Source organism: Polyodon spathula, chromosome 2 (genome assembly GCF_017654505.1).
Source record: "Polyodon spathula isolate WHYD16114869_AA chromosome 2, ASM1765450v1, whole genome shotgun sequence".
Lineage (NCBI taxonomy): Eukaryota > Metazoa > Chordata > Actinopteri > Acipenseriformes > Polyodontidae > Polyodon > Polyodon spathula.
In genome coordinates this window covers 97,975,917-97,995,218 of record NC_054535.1, presented here as the reverse complement: position 1 = coordinate 97,995,218, position 19,302 = coordinate 97,975,917, and the positions used below count along the sequence as shown (strand labels likewise).

At 36.3% G+C, this 19,302-nt stretch overlaps 2 long non-coding RNA genes across 2 annotated transcripts; both read right to left on the bottom strand.

The window, feature by feature from the left end:
* Positions 1-1,656: 1,656 nt before the first annotated feature.
* Positions 1,657-3,705, bottom strand: LOC121328644. Its single transcript, XR_005951705.1, has 3 exons — positions 2,587-3,705; positions 2,073-2,194; positions 1,657-1,690 (listed from the first exon to the last, which is right to left on the bottom strand). It is a non-coding gene; the product is annotated as an uncharacterized LOC121328644 (long non-coding RNA).
* Positions 3,706-3,972: 267 nt separating this feature from the next.
* LOC121328640 lies at positions 3,973-19,080 on the bottom strand. The gene is made up of 8 exons (XR_005951702.1): positions 18,877-19,080; positions 17,451-17,591; positions 11,156-11,374; positions 10,279-10,398; positions 5,485-5,581; positions 5,191-5,355; positions 4,433-4,690; positions 3,973-4,060 (listed from the first exon to the last, which is right to left on the bottom strand). It is a non-coding gene; the product is annotated as an uncharacterized LOC121328640 (long non-coding RNA).
* Positions 19,081-19,302: the final 222 nt, after the last annotated feature.

Here is a 19,302-nt window from a genome sequence, read left to right as displayed (position 1 = left end):
CACAGATGTAGGGGTTTGGGGGAGGCATAATCTGGTGTATAGCTTCTGATTAATCCAGAAGATTGCAAAATATAAACAACATGTAAATGATTGAATAATCTACTAACAGTGGATGTTGCTTACTCGGTACTAAATAAGGAAAACAAACGTTTTTTTGCCAAACTTTTCTTTCATGGACAACTTTGTATCCAAGCATTTTAAACTCACGTACGTCAGCTCTCTGGTGCAGCTCTGCTTTTGTCTCCTCATCTTCTTGCATGTCATCAGAAATGCAGTTGTACTCGTGTTGCCATTGTGACACAAACTCTTGCTTGTGGTCAGGGCGTTTAAGATACTTTTTAAACTCTTTTCTGCTCAAGTGAAGTTAAAGTTTAGTTAATAGCAGAATAATCATGACGGCTTGAAAGTCAGTAGTATACTATACATCTTCATTTGCATGTTGCTTTAGGAGACTTGAATAGCCTTAGTACTGAAAATGTGTTAGCAGCATTTATTTGTGGTCGCTGGGAGCACCTTAGCTATTGCCTTTAGCAACAATTTGAACTATTTTTGTTCTGGATCTCCCAGTGGTTACAAATGGACATTGTATCCTGGGTACAGTTTTTAGTTCTTAGTTCTGGTACCTCAATCATACTGTCAAAATATAAGTTAAGTTGGAGATAACCAAATCCTGTTTTCTTTTTGCACCTGCAATTGTATCCTGGATAAAAAGGATTTGTGTGCATTGACAGAAGAAAAAAATATCTCACCTGATATCGAACAAGTAATGGATGATTAAGGCCTGTTCAATCCGTAGATTGTGCATCACAGCCTTGGCGTTATTAATCTAAGTATCACACACATTCTCCCAGTATGGGACCAAATATTCAGCTATTTCCTGCTAAAAGCATACAACTTGTAATGCAATTGTGTATACTTTAATTCAATACTGTATAAATGCTAAAGATTAAAAAGATTAGTTGCTGCAGCTTCCTATTACAACCCTGAATATTGTTTTGTGCGGTACGTCAATTTCACTCCAATGGTCAAGTTACAAACAGACCATGTAAAGTGAGGTACCAAACATATCAAATGTTTGTCTGGTACACTATATATATATATAATATATATATATTATATATATATATATATATTCGTCTAATATATATATATATATATATATATATATATATATAGCTCTGGAAAAAATTAAGAGACCACTGCAAAATTATCAGTTTCTCAGGTTTTACTATTTATAGGTATGTGTTTGGGTAAAATGAACATTTTTGTTTTATTCTATAAACTACTGACAACATTTCTCCCAAATTCCAAATAAAAATATTGTCATTTAGAGCATTTATTTGCAGAAAATGACAACTGGTCAAAATAACAAAAAAGATGCAGTGTTGTCAGACCTCGAATAATGCGAAGAAAATAAGTTCATATTCATTTTTAAACAACACAATACTAATGTTTTAACTTAGGAAGAGTTCAGAAATCAATATTTGGTGGAATAACCCTGATTTTCAAGCACAGCTTTCATTCATCTTGGCATGCTCTCCACCAGTCTGTCACATTGATGTTGGGTGACTTTATGCCACTCCTGGCTCAAAAATTCAAGCAGCTTGGCTTTGTTTGATGGTGTCTTGATCTGGTGGTCCTCCATCCACACCTTGATTGACCTGGCTGTGTGGCATGGAGCATTGTCCTGCTGGAAAAACCAATCCTCAGAGTTGGGGAACATTGTCAGAGCAGAAGGAAGCAATTTTTCTTCCAGGACAACCTTAGCCAATATAAATTAGTGTGTCAAACCTGTTTATTTTAAATATATTGCAACTTAATATCAAATACCTTGATAAACACCCTAGCATTTTGCTGTCCATAGACTGCTTGCATGCATGTGTGAAAATTACATTTTTAATATCTATTAGAACTGTCCTTGCAAATTCATCCCTCTGTTCTGGTCACAATCGCAGTGGAGATGTCTGTTTTGAAATAAGTTAGTGATTCTACTGAGCAGATTGTACTGTACTGAGATCAGCTATGGGTAGATTATCCTACCTTGCAGTGGTTATTCTTGCAAAACGACTTACATTCGGGACTGTTTCCTCCACATAAACCCATTGATCTGAGCCTGGCTTTGGAGGTGGAGGTTCAGATGGTACTTCTGGGGTTGTGGGTTCAGATTTCTTTCCTGATCTTCCTCTGCCTGAACCTAAAACATGAAAAGCGCACAATAGCTACATACTTGTACAAAGCAAATACAACAACAATAAATAAATACATTGATACCTGCTTCCAACTGCCCAGCACAACATACAAAACACACTGATAACTGTACTGTACCACTACTCAAAGTGGCACAGCAAAACATTATTTTTCACAGGCTTGCTTATCAGCCCAGGAAAATATGTGTTTACTTATGTGGATGCTTAAAACATTATTCTTGAAAAAAACACATTGGGTGTAACTTGTTTTTCCAACCACAGAAACGAAAAAATTCAGGAGCTTTACTATATAGGTGACAAGCGAGATAGGTAGTGCAACATGAGGCCACGGTGGCAGGGAGCAGAAAGACACAAGAAAACCCAAATGTTTAATCTTTACTCGAGCGACTAGCTCCAGACTTAGAGGACTTTCTAGATGGTTCTTTTCCTTTAGGTGATGCAGGCTTTCTCCCCTTTCTATCCTTGGCTGAGCCGGGAATACACTGTGATCCTGTTAAAGAGATTACACATTATTGTGTCAGATATTTCTAGCGTTACATAAGCAGTTTTAGTACACATTCAGTAACCCACCCCTCTCTGCAGATCAACTTGATTCAATCAACCAGCTTACCATTAACATCACTGTTTGTCCTCTGTGGAGTCCACAGCACATACAGGTATATAAATGAATATCATGAACTAAACAACTTTAAATATTGCAAAAAGGAAAAGCACACTAATGACATTTGAAGCAGAAATGTACAGGGAAGCAGCACTGATAATCACAGCACATTTGCAGTTCGACAGTGCTTTTCATGTGTTTACCACGCTGTTATTTGGTTTATCGTGTTTTGTTTCGTTTTTTTTATAATGATGTGATTTACCTTTTTACCAGTACTTTATAATAATTTCACTGTGTATTTATCTGTTTCACTACAATTTCCTTGGCTTTTAGTAAACTTTTATAGGAGCCATTAGTGGGGGCCGAAAACAGCAAGGGGTGATTTTTAAAATCTATAACAGTGTATATTTTTTTCCTTATCTGTAGCAAACAGCTGGGTCATTGAGACTAACCTTTGGGAGATTTGGATCTGGGCTGTTTCTCTGCTGGATGAACTGGGGGTGCTGGTGGGATAGGAGCAGGAGCTGGTGTCGATAAAAACCAGTAATCCTTTCATATAATAGAGATATTTAATTGATTTTAAAAGTTACAGTAATGTATTATTTTAAAACTTGACATATGGCGCTAAACTTGGTTAAAGAAATGTCTGTTTGCAAGCCACGCTTTCTGTTTTACATGCCTGATCATTTCACCTGGATGGTGAAATTCTCCCCACCACTTCAATGGCTTCTTTCCTGTCATTAACAACCAGCTGCTCCCCCTATTGACTGACATGTTTTTAGTCAGAACCATGCTGTGACTCAGAAGACACAGGTGTTGCACAGATTAACGGTGAATCTGTCTAAAAGATTAAGGCATAGAAACTGAGAAATTGCTTTTACCTGAAGTAGTTCCAGATACCATGTTTTAAATTGAAAACAATAACGTGTGTTTCTTTTAAAAGTTCATATTAAAGACTAGTTACCAGGTGAATATTTAAATGTACTGTTCAAGATTGTAAAAATCAATAAAATGTACCACCTATCACTGCTTTTGATGAAACCATTTATTTAAAGGGGGGGGGGGGGGGGGGGGGGGGGGGGTCGTTCTTTTAAAACAGTAGCAAGAAATTTAAAACAGACATGGAACTCAAGGACAGGTACTCTATCAGGAAAAGGACGTCGAACCATTTCTTTGCTTCAAACACCTGTGGTAGATCCTTCTGGGGGTGGGTTAAACTCTTCTTGATAGAGGTCAGAAGATTGTTGTCCACCTGTAAAAAATATATTTTCTCATTCTACCCACTTTACCTTTTTTTTTTTATACTGATAAGTGATGTTTTCCATATGGAGTGGGAAAAATGTACTTTATTCAAAATAGTAGTCTGGGTAACTATTTCAGGTAACCTCTAGCAAAAATATCAAGAAATAGGCAAACATTTGGAGCAATGCTTATTTCCTAATCTGTTGATTGCCTGATTCCAGGGTCTCTTGTTTTACCTACTGCCAGTCGATTCTTATTGGTAAATCTATTTTGTGTGGGCAGAGTACGTAATTTTGTTCACAATGATGGTATACAGGTATATGCAAGAATACTTATTTGTTTTTTTTAGCATCGTTCTCCGTGTTATTTCATTATTACATACATGTGTTTTTTGCAGCTTGTCTCAGCACAATGTTGTCAGACACATCAAACAAGACTGCCAAATCCAAAACAGGAGGAGGAAAAGGTGGTTCTTTTGGAGCTGTTGGGTCTGTTGTTAACACTGCTGCTTTACGTTTTTTCATTTTTTCAGATTGCTTTGTCAGGGTCAATCCCTGAGAGTGCTTTCTCCAACAGTTTCGCTTGATTTAAATTCACTGGAAACCTATCCAAGACCCATCCAGATTCTGCAGGAAGACGGCTAGAAAAAGGAGTACTGAATGAATATACTGCATCCCTAATGAATACACACCATGTAAAATCTGTTAAACATTACAGTGTCCGGATAACAATCATTTCAGAACACAAAGTCTCAAATAACAAATAACTGCTTATTAAGCAGCTGAGTGGATTCTAAATTACAACTTTGGCAGGAAAATGGTACTGTGTACCAAAAATTATTATATTAACATTGTTTTTTAAATTGTAATGTTTAATGTTAACAAACCCCTACTCCTAGTATAGTGTAGTATATACAATGTTATGAATTACAGAAGTCAGGAGCAATAACTAGAAACTCATCATGACAAAAAGAGAAGAGAATTGCAGGTTTTATTGTAATTATACTGTATATGTTTAGTAATGCTTAAGAAGAAAACTTTTCAGATGTTAAGTTTTAAACTATTAAAATGATCCTTAAGCATACTGATTATTTCCAGGTCTTCGTATATCCTTATTAACCTTCATTATGAATACATTTACCAGCTAGTTGTTTGACATTTTGAAATATCAGCAGTTCCAATGTAGTTTTCTTTTTAATGTTTGAATTGTTCATCATCTCCAGAAAACACATCTGGAGCATCTTTGAGTTGGAATCCTTTTTGTTGACCTTGACTGCCTGGTTTTGGATCTCCTGGGAGTGATTACCTTGCAGAAACAAGTACCAAGTTATGAGAATTTCAGTCTTTTGCCCTTAATGTTTTTTATTATTATTATTATTATTATTATTATTATTATTATTATTATTATTATTAACTTTAAAAACACTAGGCTTACCTGAGTCTGATGATTTTACTATTTGTTGATTTTCAGCACCAGACACGTTATCTGGAACTAAACCAGATCTACCGGTTAAAGATGGGTTTTCTTGGGCCTTAAAAATAATAAAATGAAGGATCACAATGCAGCTTGGCTTCTTAAGTACAGTCACAAATTGGCTTTATTACCATATAATATATGTCCTAGCCCATCAAACAACAACAACAAAAAAAACTCTCAGTGTGTCATTAAATTTTGAAATTCCCATACCATTGGGGAACAAGAAAACAAAAACATAACAAAGAAAATGTTATTATCATAACCCTGGTTCCCTGAAATAGAAATGTAACCATTGCCGAATGGGTATTTACCTCCTAAAGACCCGAAACCCGAATAAGATATAACAATGCTCAGCCGAGTCTGTGATTCAGTCATGCCCGCCCCAAAGGGTATAATTGACTGCACACATTTTTCTTTCAAGCAATAAATGGATACAGCGAATGTGAAGGCTAATGGTTATTTTCTATTTCAGGGAACAAGGGTTATGATAATAACCTAACATTCCCTTTCAAGCATGAAATGTAAACCATTAGCGAATGGGTCAGTATGCCCAAGCTGTCGCAAGGGCAAGACTGCTGCACGACTGGAATGCTACAAGGCTAAGCCGAGGCTGCCTTGTGCGTTACCATTCAGAACCCCACTAACAAGTAGCTAGGGCTAAAACATTAAGGGAGAAACTCACGCTGCTTAAACAAGGCTTGACCATGGGACTTCGCCCCATAGCAGACAAAAAATAGTTCTGACTGCCTTCAACTTTTCGTCCTGTCAACATAATACGCTAGGGCCCGCACTGGACAGAGCGTATGGAGCTGCCACTTTCTGTCAGACTGGAAAGGAGGTGGATGGAAAGCCTCCAATTCCACAGACTACAAGACATGAAATGCTGAGGTAGTCTTCGGCAAAAAAGCAGGATTGATACAGAGTATAACCTTTGTCCTGGCTTCTGCAAAAATTAAGCAGGCTTTCGTATTGAGGATGTCTTCATCTCATTCACCTGCTTTGCGAAGCTGATTGCAAGCAAGAAATCCGCTTTGAGGATACAAATTTCAGCTAAGCTGAATGCAAGGGCTCAAATGGAGGCTTCATGAGTGCATCAAGCACCACGTTAAGCCTCCAGCGAGAAACAATATCATCAAATAGGTCCTGCAAAATTGCAGTATAACTGCCATGGGACAGGTCGTGGGGTCGAACACCCGAGGAAGGCACCACGTCGGAAAGATGCCTCACTTGCACCCGTACTAGGAATCTGTGGACGCTGCTCTGGCATTTTTGCTGGGTGTCAATAACCCTATTGGACAGACCCAGATGGCTCAAATGCAGCCATTTGAGACAGTGGGTCGATTCCTGCTCTCATGAATCTCTGCCAAAGGAGGCTGAAGTCCCCACTCTGGGGTGCTTGGAACGCTCCTTGCTAAAGTCTGCTGCCGTGTTTGTCACACCAGGTAGGTGTACTGTAGGGGTGCTTGATAATACAGATATACCGGTATATTGCGATATTCATCAAGTACTACAATAACCGGTATTTGAACAACAATACCCAGTATTATTGGTTAAACTGATTCAGGGAAAGGCTACTGGAAAATGTCAGTTATTATCTCGTAAGAGCTGCTTAAATTCTGCAAAGCAAAGTCACATTTGTGGAATCAATTCCTAATAAAAAACTGTATAGCGTCAAACATTGTGTGCAGTAGTTGTTTATGCAAGGCTGAAGTAAAATATGCTGTCGGTACTACCGACCTTACATACACTGGTGTAGGCCTACCTCTTAAAGTACCAGAACGGCAATTAAAATATAGATTTTTCTAAAATAAATTACACAAATTCATGTTTTACTCGTACATTGAACTTTAGGTAACATTTAATAGGTGATGCGTGCGTCTCGCGTGTGGCTTGTAGTCTGCTCCCCCTTGATCAGTGCTGCCATTTGTTGGTTTTCCAGCGTCATTTGGCTTGTTTTGAAAGGGTCTAGCAGGTAAATGTTGTTTTTGGTGGTTTGGTTATTTTTTGGCTATTTTTATCATGCATGTTTTTCTATTTCTTTCAATTATGAGGTCATCACCAGCACAGAACTTCAATCACCACGATGCCCTGTATAATATAGCACGTCCTGCCCCCTATCTTTTTTCAGGAGCTCTGCATCCAATAAAATTACAAATTGCACAAACGCTCAGTTATTTTTTATTTGTCACCAATTTAAGAACTGTATCAGTGCAATTTTAAATAGTTTTTACATGTATTTTTAAAGACTGCTGACAGTTCTGGACAATGCCATTTTACACTATATTCTGAATATCTTTTTTCTCTGGACCTACCGCATTTGATCTCAGATTTAAAAAAAAAAAAAAAAAAAACAGTGGTTCTGGTTTGCAAGAAAAAACAAGCAAAGCAGAAACACTAATAAATAGTTTAGAACATTACTTACCAGTATTTTTATTTTATTTTAAATACATGTGTAGCACTTATTTATGCTTTTGTAATATATATTAAATCTTAAAAGCAAAGTCAGTCATTTATTCCAAACCCCGGGTCTCTGCACTGACCGATCTATTAAGCAGCTTTAAACCCATGTTTATGGCCAGTCATAGGACAAACTTTTGAAAAACATGTTTAATACAAAATGAAAATACAAATATTATTTCTAATACATTTAAAATTACACTTAAAATCAATGTTTTCAGAGAATTTTAAATAGCTTTCAAACTGTTTTTCTATTTTTCAAATTGGTGTTACTGGGCATTTCATACAAGCATCATTCTGCGTTAAATTCCAATATGTATCGCTATACATATCGCAATACTGTCTTCTGTATTGCGATATATTGCAATACAGATCCGCAGTCCCAATACCAACCCCTAGTGTACTGCCCGCAGATAGAGGAGGTTCTCGTGTGCCCAGAGCAAAAGCTTGCTCTGGGCCTCACTGTTGTGATGTCCGTATGGAAAATTCTGTAAGCCAGGGAAACTGCCTGCAGCTCCAAAACATTTATGTGGAGACACTGCCAAGGGGGGTTCCACACACCTTGCACACCCCTGGTGTTCCGCTCAGCGCCCCAGCCAGGCTGGATGCATCCGTGATGACGGCCTCCTTTCTAGTAGCAGGCTGTTTCCACCAAGAGAGTGCCTTTAGACAGTGGCGCGACACTGTCAATAGGAGGTTGCGGTTCAACGAGGTCTGATAAACCCTTCTGCAGGGTCTAAGAAGCTGCTGCCATCAAGCCCAGAAGTTTCTGGAACGTCACTACCATGAGTGCTCTGTTGAGCTGAAAGAGCTCTAAACAGGTGGGCTCTGCACTTTGCCGTTCGACAGAGTGGACAGCATGGATCTGGAGTCCAAGCACACTTCTAGATAAAAGGTTTTCTGAGAAGGTGTCAGCTGGCTCTTCGCATGATTCACCATAAGGCCCAACCGTTGAAGGTGGCCAGTGACAACTTCCACGTGGGCGTCTGCCTGTGCTGGAGACTGGGTACAAATGAGCCGGTCATTCAGATAATTGAGTACTCTGATACCTTTGAGTCTCAATGGGGACAGGATGGCTTCCATGCACTTTTAAAAGGCACCGGGGGCTAGAGAGTGGCCAAAAGGCAAGACCCAGAACTCCTACGCTGTTCTCTGAAAGGTTTACCACAGGTACTTCTTGTACGCTGGTTTTATGGAGAATTGGAAATAGGCATCTTTGAGGTCCACCGTGGTGAACCAGTCGCCTGGCCTGATTGACTGCAACAGCTGCTGCATTGTTAACATTTTGAACCTCCTTCAGCTCAGATACAGGTTGACCTGTCTGAGGTCGAGGATCCAACAGCGGTGCCTTGTCCCCATCAGGCACGCATGCTTGGGACAGCTGCTTGCATGCAGGTACCAGTACAGCCAGGTTTCTACCTACAGCCTGCCCATTCAGTTTTGACAGACGGAGCAGGTTCTTATTAACCAGACGCAGCTCATCCAGCTGTGGTGGTGAGGGCCTGTGGCTATTAGAGAGGGACCTCACCAAATAAGACTGGTATGCAACCAGAATACTATTAAAGCTGCCCAGCCATGTGGTGAATGCACTGGCTGAATAATCACGTTTGACTCTGTGAGCACCGTTCCTTGACAGGAAACACAATAAATGAGAAAATCTATAGCAGAAAAAGTAATGAGTACTTATCTGAATAGGCTCTCCTGTCAGGTCAGTTATTGAAAGGAAAAATGGTGACAAGATCTGTGCGCACATTGTCTCATATGGTCGGCTGAGCAGCTTTGTTATATCTTATTCAGGTTTAGGGTCTTCAGGAGGTAATGGCTACATTTCATACATGAAAGGGAACTACCTTTGATGTAAACCTTGTGAAGACATAGTGGTTTCTAAAACAAGTAGGATAAGCTTGATAAAAATGAAAAAAAAATAATAATTGGGTAGCTGTGCTCATTTTAGGTACTTTCTGAGTCTGGTAACTTGATCATAAACCACTTCGGCTTCACTCACATTACTCATAATGTAACCTGTATCTATAAATTAACCTTGCATTTCACTGTATCTATTATTAAAACATGTCTTAAGCAGTGATTCTGAAAAATAAATTAAAGAAATCCCTCCAACTGAACTGAAACATTTTCTTCAAGATGATATGAATAAGTCATTTGGTTTTAAAATGCTTTAACAGAAGGATGACATTTGTAAAGTAACACACCATGGGGTATCACATTTTATTTACATGGCAAACAGTAAATCATGTTAGTTTGAAACGTGTAGGAGTATTTGTTTACACAACTGACCTGGTTTTCTTTCCTAGTTTCCTTTTTCTTCTGTTATGATCTCTGTCTCTTCACTGTCATTAAAGGCTTTTACAGCTTCCTGAACTAGGCAGTCAGCAGACAGAATCTGGATGCGGTGAGCTGATAAAATAACAAAGACCATTTTGTTAATCTGCAGCCCCTTCCCTTTGAAGAAACAGTCACATTCAGATGCTTCAGCAAAAACTGATTGATAATGAAAACCATGCAACGCCATGAAACAGCAGCAGCAATGTATCTTTGATCTAAATTGGGGAGCGAGGCATGTTAAGAATGAGGGTTATTAGTAATCATAGTGAGAGAAATGAGTAAAATGACAACAAGGAGGGAAAAGGGTGTATCCAGAAATATTGCTTATATATAATAGTAATCTGTAACGTTTCATGTTTAGAAAAGTCTAACAGCTATGTTTCAGTTTACTATTCGTATATTGTTTTACTATAGTTGACTATTATTTACCATACATTCACTACAAAAATGACAGGACTTTGTACACTTTACTGTACAGTTTTAGTCATGCATTCAGCTTTCATTTGCCCTATTGAAGAGTATTGACCTGATAAAATCAGTACCAATTTAGAGGGGGTGATGGCTAGAAAGCCTCAACCACCAACTTGAAGAGTTGCAAATTATCAAAGTTGTTTTAGAGATACCCACCTACAGTAAACAACATTATACAGATCTGCCTGGTTCAAAAGGTGATACATTCAGAATAAAGGCATAGATAAACAGTAGGTAGAATCACGTGAAAGGCAGTTACACTGATTTATGTTTTCAATTGTATTGGGACGATTACAGATCCATAGTATACTGTATGTCCTGTGTCTTATTTTTTTTTAGGAAAATCTTTTTAACATACCTCTTGCTATTTTAGCCAAACAGGTGGATTTGCCAGCAAACATTTTTCCCATAGCACATGCATTCAGTGAGAAATGAGGGAATTCAGGAGGTGGGGTTGCTGGTCTGGGTGGATTTATGAGGTCAAACAATCTGCGAATCACATGACCCAGGACATTGTTGTTTGCCGGAGGTTCTTTTACTTCACACTCCTCAGATGGGACCCATTCCCCAGCATGGTCTAAAATAAGAAAACTATTTTCGTAAGTAATAATAACTTACACAGTTGAACTCATTTGTGTGGAAGTCAGGTTTATGTAAATACTGAGTTTAAAAGTATTTTTTGCCTACCAGATTACAAGGTTTCTTTAAAATGTTAAATTTTATAGAAACAGAACAATCGACACAATAGACCACATTCAAGTTATTATAATCAGTGAAACTGATTTCTATTTATAATGTATTGAACCCTCACAATAAGTGTAATTAAGTGCTTGCATATATATATATATATATATATATATATATATATATATATATATATATATATATATATATATATATATGCCGATTGAATACATTTAAGGTGTCTACATTGACATGATATTTTGTATTCAATGTTTAAACCAGAGCTCAAATGAAATCTACAACCTGTGACTCCTACAGATTAAGTATGAAAAGGGGGCTTAGTTCTTCCTGTCTCAGTGCCAGTACCTGCTTTTGCAGGATGTGGGTGAAAGGTACATAAGCATTATGTGCTCTGCGGTGAATATGTCATACCAAGCAGCAAAGATGTCTGTTGTAAATTATCACGCTTTAAATACTATAGTATTTTCCGGCCCCCCAAAACAAATGTTTGAGTGGTTTAAGTCCAGAGGAGACCGTGCATGCTTTCTTTATTATAATAATGGTCTCAGTCAAGACAAATATTTTTGTAGTGCAGCACTGCAGAGCTACAAACAGAATTTGCAGTTTTACTGTTACGTGCTTGCTATTCTTAATTTATATTTCATTGATGATCTTTATCATTTAAAAAACAAAACTGGGAACATCTCCAAAAGCCATGAAGACCTTGTTTGTTAACGTAACCCTGCACAACTTCCTACTATAACAAAAGGCCGTACCAAGCAATCCTTTATTATCTGAGACCTGGAAATAGCCCTGGCCAGCTTCTTTGACAAAACAGGAAAATATAAGCATGCAGTACAAGGGGTTTAGAGACCTCTTCATAGTGTATATATATATATATATATATATATATATATATATATATATATATATATATATATATATATATATTATTGACCATTTATTCAATTTATTCAGCTTTATAGTTAAGTTGTTTTATAAGCAAGGTTATAAAAATACTGCAGCTAATGCAAATCAAGAAAATGAACCATTGCAATAAATACATAAATAAATACAGAGCCTTTTGTGAAGCACAGAAGGATATTTTTTCATCCTTTACACTTTTGTTATGTTTGTGTTCGGATAGCTGATTGGATAGCTGATTGCTTTAAGCCTATACTTTTGTGTCCCTTAGCATGGATGCCTACCAAGGAAAAAAAAGACAAGTTTGTACCCCAAAATGTATTAAATTAGCATAGCTGAGGGCTACCGACAGCACCAGGCTGAAGGGACCACAGTGAAGTAACATCTCTTAAACCTAATTCATTGAGCAAGATTTGTTTTAAAAGAACACATACATGAAAAAGAACAAAAACTGCTGGTTTCACAAATTTCTTCAATAAGACAAGTTAACATGAGCTGCAAGATTTTCATAACAAAGTTCCAGAAAGTCCCAGGTGGATTAGCATCTATAGAACTGTGTTGAACACACATCAACTACCACTGTACTGAATCCTCAATAACAACAAAAACAAATATAAATATATATATAACCACATTCTACTGGCGAGAGCCTTGCACTTTTACTGTGGAATTCGGATTCAGGTAATTATTATTATTATTATTATTATTATTATAAGAATAATATGTAGTGGGAAATGTGGTTGAGTAAGGTAGCCTATTGTAGGTTTACTACCAATATTTTGCTAAACATTTTGATTGGGTACTTAACCTAAAGTGCTGGTATTTTAGTTTAGTTCGTAGACTATAAGGATCAGACTTGCTGAAGCTATGGTTCTGTAGGAAAGCTTGTATATATTATATATGTGCGTGTATAATAGGTTTATAATAAATATACATGCAGTCAAAACATATTTAGCAAATAATACAAGGATAGTACTTTCTTATGGAATGTTGTTTTTTTTTTTTTTTTTTTTTTTATTTGTGTAACTCTAAATCTGGGTTTTTGTTTTTTTTATTACATTTTTTTGGTGGTCAAATGAGGCAGGCTGCACTTGTGGTGCTTCAACACAACCTAACACCGTAGTGGAAACCCAGTTTAAGAAAGCTGCACGATATCAGTAGTTGCATAAGGCCACATTTAACTATACCCTCTCGTATTTTAATATTAATTAGGTTATTTGCATTTGGAAGGAGAATTTCTCTGGCTAAAAGAAAAACTCACACTACCCGAAAGGTACTACCAAATTAATGCGTAAAAGGGGAGACTTTTTTTACAAGGAAACCTGGCCATTGGTAAAACCTACTATAAATTCTATCCAGAGAGATTAAATCAGATGCTTATCATAAATAGTATTCAAACAAACCATACTATCAACACTTTAAAAACTTGTCCCAAAATAAAAGTTTTAATTTAATTTGCAGATGTAATTATTCTTAATGGACCAATCATATTCTAACATGTCAACAACAATTCTGCCATGTTTATAAAGGGTTTGGAGAGTACTTTAATTGCTTTTTTTCTTTGACTTGGTTCCAGCGATATGTCTGGGTTATTTTATGTGAATTAGATTTCGTTTCCGTCCCCTTCACTAATCTCAAGGAATATTTTTATAAAACGTTGTGATATTTAGTAATCAAAACATGACACTATTTATACGTTATAAAGTACGGGGGATATCTTCACGTATTTCCAGGAACACTTCTAAAATGTGAACATTTTATGTTAAATCAATAACACAATTGGGAACCCTTCACACTGCATGTCTGTCTGTACACCCAATCAATTTATCACTTAGTATCCTTTTGAACTGAGTAAAATTATATAAATTAACCTGGAGCATTAACAACGGATAATAGTTTTTTGTGTTGTTTGACTTGTACACATGTGTGTTGTATGCATACGAATTAACTATTGAGTATTTATAGCCACACCATTTACCAACAATGTGACAAACATATTGTACATTTTTTGTAATTCAATACCTTCTTAAAATAAAATATTTTTTAACCATAAAGAACATTCAAATTCAGATGTCTAAGAATCCACAGTGAAGAGAATCCCTTCCACTTCTCAACTGATGCTTAATTTTTTTGTAAGCTCTCTTTCCAAAATGTTGCATTGGAAACTACTATGAATTACTGTAGCTTACATTATAAAATGGGTTAGAAATGTTTTTCTTAATTTATTTTCACATATATTTTGTTTAAGCGTTTAAGTTTAGGTAAATATGTGTGTCTTATAACATTGGGGGCTTAAATATTATTGGTTTTGTCTGCTGCATGTGAGATTTTTAAAGTCGACACCTATGATTATATTGGTATAATAGTGGGCTACATACAGTATGTTTATTTTGCTCACTGAAATATATTCTACTGTACAGTTAACTGCAATGTGTATTATTATTACACCCAGGGTGAAATTTGATGGGGGGGGGGTTCCTTGGCTGTGCTTTTTTTTATCCATGGGACTGCTATTTCAGTTGTCACCCCAGGAGGGCATAAATTTACCCCCCCCCCATCCCTTTAGGAAATATTAAACATATTTAAAATTATAAATGTATGCTGCATCATTTTAATGCAAACTGACTTCAAAAAAATCTTGGTCTAAGCACTTCAGACCGTAAGATTAGTAGCACACTGTATTAATATGATTGTTTTTTAAAAAAGGAATGGAGTTTGGTTTCACAGGAGCCGGATCATGAAGTTCGGCTGTATGAACTGTATCAGGCTTGGATTCCACTCGCCCGTCATTGTCATCCAACAGTAGTGCTGTATGCACCCTAGCAAGGCAAATTAACCAATGAAAACAAACTACGTCAGCATCATTCAGTTGCTGTATTTCAAAACGTTATTTTTTATTATCATCGGAAATGCATACTATACTGAAGAAAAAAAAGAAATGAAGACAGGGCACTAAAAATCCATAGTAGCTTTTTTTAAACAGCCCCCCCAGCCAAAGAACAGAACTTACTATATACCTGCCGAGTTACCCACACATCACCTGCTGAGCAGAGTGGAAAAAAGACCAAGATTACAACAATTAACTACTGCTGACTAAGCGGCTAAAATACTTATGTCGTATTATGTTCCATTTATTGTTGGTACATTCTGCATAGTTAAAAGTGAGGTTATGTGCAACAATGCAATTAGTTGTCATGAGTGCATTTAACATTATTTTAGTTGTTAGTTGTAGGTCGTTTTTGTTATTGCCTTTTGATACCGTATCCATAAAAATAATAACTGCATTTATCCTGCATGATGGCAGATTTGGCAGATGTGTGATTCCTAAAGATTTTTTAGCAATTGATTCGGCATAAATAAGTAACTTAGTGATTCTCGTAACTGTTTAAATTGTGTACTACAGAGTTATCAAGCTTGCTATGTTTTGTTGTTTGTCTATTTTGTTGTTTGTCAGAAATTACTTGAAGTTCATAAGAGTTTGTTCATTTACTAAATTTGTACACAGATTTCACACAAGAGATTACTGATGGTCCATTTATTTTACATATCTCTATAGTTCTCTTATAAAAAGTGTGTACATGTGGATGTTCATTTTTTAAGACTGCAATTTGCCTTGAAACGCAACAAAGCTGGACCCAGGCTTGTATTCTGCTATGTAGTGTTTGTATTGACTACTGAAACAATCCTAACTCTGTATTATCAATTCTCAATACAATCTTGAATATCTTTTTCTGAACATTCATGGTGTATCCTCTTTCCATTTTATAGTTTATAATAAACTGTTTAGGAAAATAATGATTTGTTCATGGTACAAACCTGCTATATTTATTTGACAGGATGTACAGCTTTTGAAAGAACCATTCACAAACTAAATTCTCATGTTCTACTACTACTACTAGCTACTACTACTACGACGGTGGCATCCTGAAGTAATGTAGAATGCATACAAGTAATGTTTCATTGACGGCACATTTGTTAATTTATACTGATGTACTGTAATCAGACTTGCAGCACCTCTCACAGCACCCGGGATCAGTAGGATCTTAATAAAATCCAGTACATACAATATCGTTTAGTCTGTACTTTATTCTCCTGGCATGCAATTAGAAAACTGTATTGCCTTAAATTATGGCTACATGTTCCCTTTGAAAGGTGTGGCAATTTATAGATTTTTTCACACCTGAATAAGATCATGAAAGTGGTCTTGCATGTAAAGTATTCACTTACCCCTGTGCAGCACTGCTATCACCAGAGGGAGGCAGCCTCTTCCACATTTTCTCAAAGTATCACAAAAAACATGATATAGTATGGGGTAGGTAACTGAACTTTGGGGGGAAAAAAAACTATTAGACACTAATGGGCTCATAAATTATAGGAAACATACTGGCTGAAAAACAATTCAGGTTCTTGTTAGTTTTTATTATTGTATTTTGTTAGAGTTTTCTGTTAGGGAAAAAATGTACAAATGTACACATGTAATATATGTACTGTAAACAGGGAGCTTTGTATCACTTTGTAGTTGGTATTCTGATGAAAATTTCCCATGGCGGTCACATATTTAAAACATAAAAAAAAGAAAGAAAATGAGTTATGGAAATAAATTACAGTATATAAAGCAGATTAAACACCCAGAATAGTATAGGTATAGGATATCAAAACACATGTCCATCATCAGGCTTATCAGAAATACAAATCAGCAGTTTACAATATACAACCTTCAACCAGCCAATTATGTGTCAGAATGTTTATCAGCAGACATTCACAAGCTGCAAGATGTTTTAATGATACTGTACAGAATCAAACCAAACAAGAATAATCTTGGAATCATGCCTAGTAGGTCAGCATGACCTACCATTATTAACTTTGAATCAGCTGACACTATACAACATGTAATGTTCCAGGATGTGTGTGTTTTTTTTTTCCTGAAGACAGGATAATTGAGCCAATAGTAGTGTTTATACAGCTGTTCATATATCCATACTTCAAAATCTAGGGATAGCATCAAGTAGCTACTTGTTGTGGCTGCTACAAAGAAGCGCACTGACCTGAGATTCCTGTTTTTTCTTCTGCTGTTTCTGTGGTGCAGTAGCTTTCAGAGTGTGGTTTGGTGGGGGTTTAGGAATGTGAAAAATAGCTGCCTGTATCCTCGCCATAATTTCACCCAGTCTTCTTTTAACTAGGTGATGCTGAAATAGAAATGAAAAACTTTTAAAGTAATACTTGATAAAAGCAATATCCTCTTGTGATCCAAGTTGTGATTGAAACCATTTTATATTTATACTGCAATGAGAAATGTTACGTTTTCTGCATACGTGCATTATACCTATTATTCAGAATCTGTTTTGGTATTAAATGTTGCATCAGTTTTTTTTTTTTTTTTTTTTAATCTAAATCAAAACTTGTTCATATTTTACAATATAAAAGCTTTTACACGTTCTGGCAACATGAGATGTTAAAATGGCCCATAAGAACAAAAGTATAGTTTGGAAATGTCAAATCTTAAAAAGGAATGTGAAAAGATGCATGGGGTGGCTGTAGTGATTGCTACCTTTTCAATATACCGTAAACATAAATCTTGTTGCATTTTCTGGATTTTCCTTAGCTCTTCATAATGAGCAAGGTTAACCTTTTCTTCAATCTCTTTCCTTTTCATCTTATAACTCTGTGACACTTGCTTAAGTTTCAGATCTGCCTCTGGGAACTATTTTTAAGAGCTAAAGAGAGAAAATAGAATAGTTACTGGTACAGGTATATTTGACATATATTTATATTAAAGATTTTAGATTTACACAGCAGTTATGTTGCAGTTGGAAGAGGGTGTATGCTGGTTTAGTAGACAGGCAATATAATACAACCCTGAAATAGTTTGGCAGGTTTGCTCTTAGGTTAACCTTTTCAGTGTCTATAAGACCCTGAACAATACAATATTTCATTTTTTTAATGATTAAATCTACTTTGACAGATAGGTTGGTATTACCGCTAGCATTTTCCTGCATTAACTGAACCACTACCACTCATCACTGCATATTATTTACGGATGTTTTTTAGATAGTGTTTTCCAAGTATTTCATTTTACTAATCATTCCACACCCACCTCTTTATAGATACCACTTGTTTGGAGGTATCGTATACTAATATCAAGCAGTGGACATAATAACACATTACTACTGTCAAAAGCATGCCAAACGTCATGTGGAAAAGAAGAGAACATTATAATAAAGGTCCATAGTCAAGTTCCTCGGGTTTGGTTCAGCAGCTCACATGAACATGGCCATAAACTTCAATCATTTGTTGTATTTCTGACAGACCTACAGTCACAGCATGCAACCTATAGTCAATATTATTACAAAGCAATAACAAGCTAGAAAATCAGCTTAAAAGAATGTATAATGTGATTATTCCAAGCAAATTCAGTAACATATTACATTAAGAATATAAACAAGTTCATATTAGTCGTTTCAGATATCTCACCTGATTCTCAAATGATTTAGGTTCTGGTTGGGGGGAGCTCCATGTCGAGCCACTGACACAATATATCTGACATTTTTTATAACAAAAGCTACCAGACAAAACCTAACGGCATGATTTAAATTTTATTTGAAAAAAAAAAAAAGAAAAAAAAAAAAAACAAGTTAGACACAAAACATTGTGAACATTGATCTATCAATAACTGTACCAATGCAGCTGAGTAACAACAACACAGGCCACGTCCGTTACCTTGGTGACCTGTCAACTTAGCAACAGTTTCCAAGGGTGGCACAGAAGCCCCAAAACACATCACAGAAATCTCAAAGGAACAATTGGAAGTCTGAGTTCTGTAAAAGATATTCTATTACTGTATATAATATAATATATTTGGTTCTACAGCTCACACATTGGCAACATACAGTGTAGATA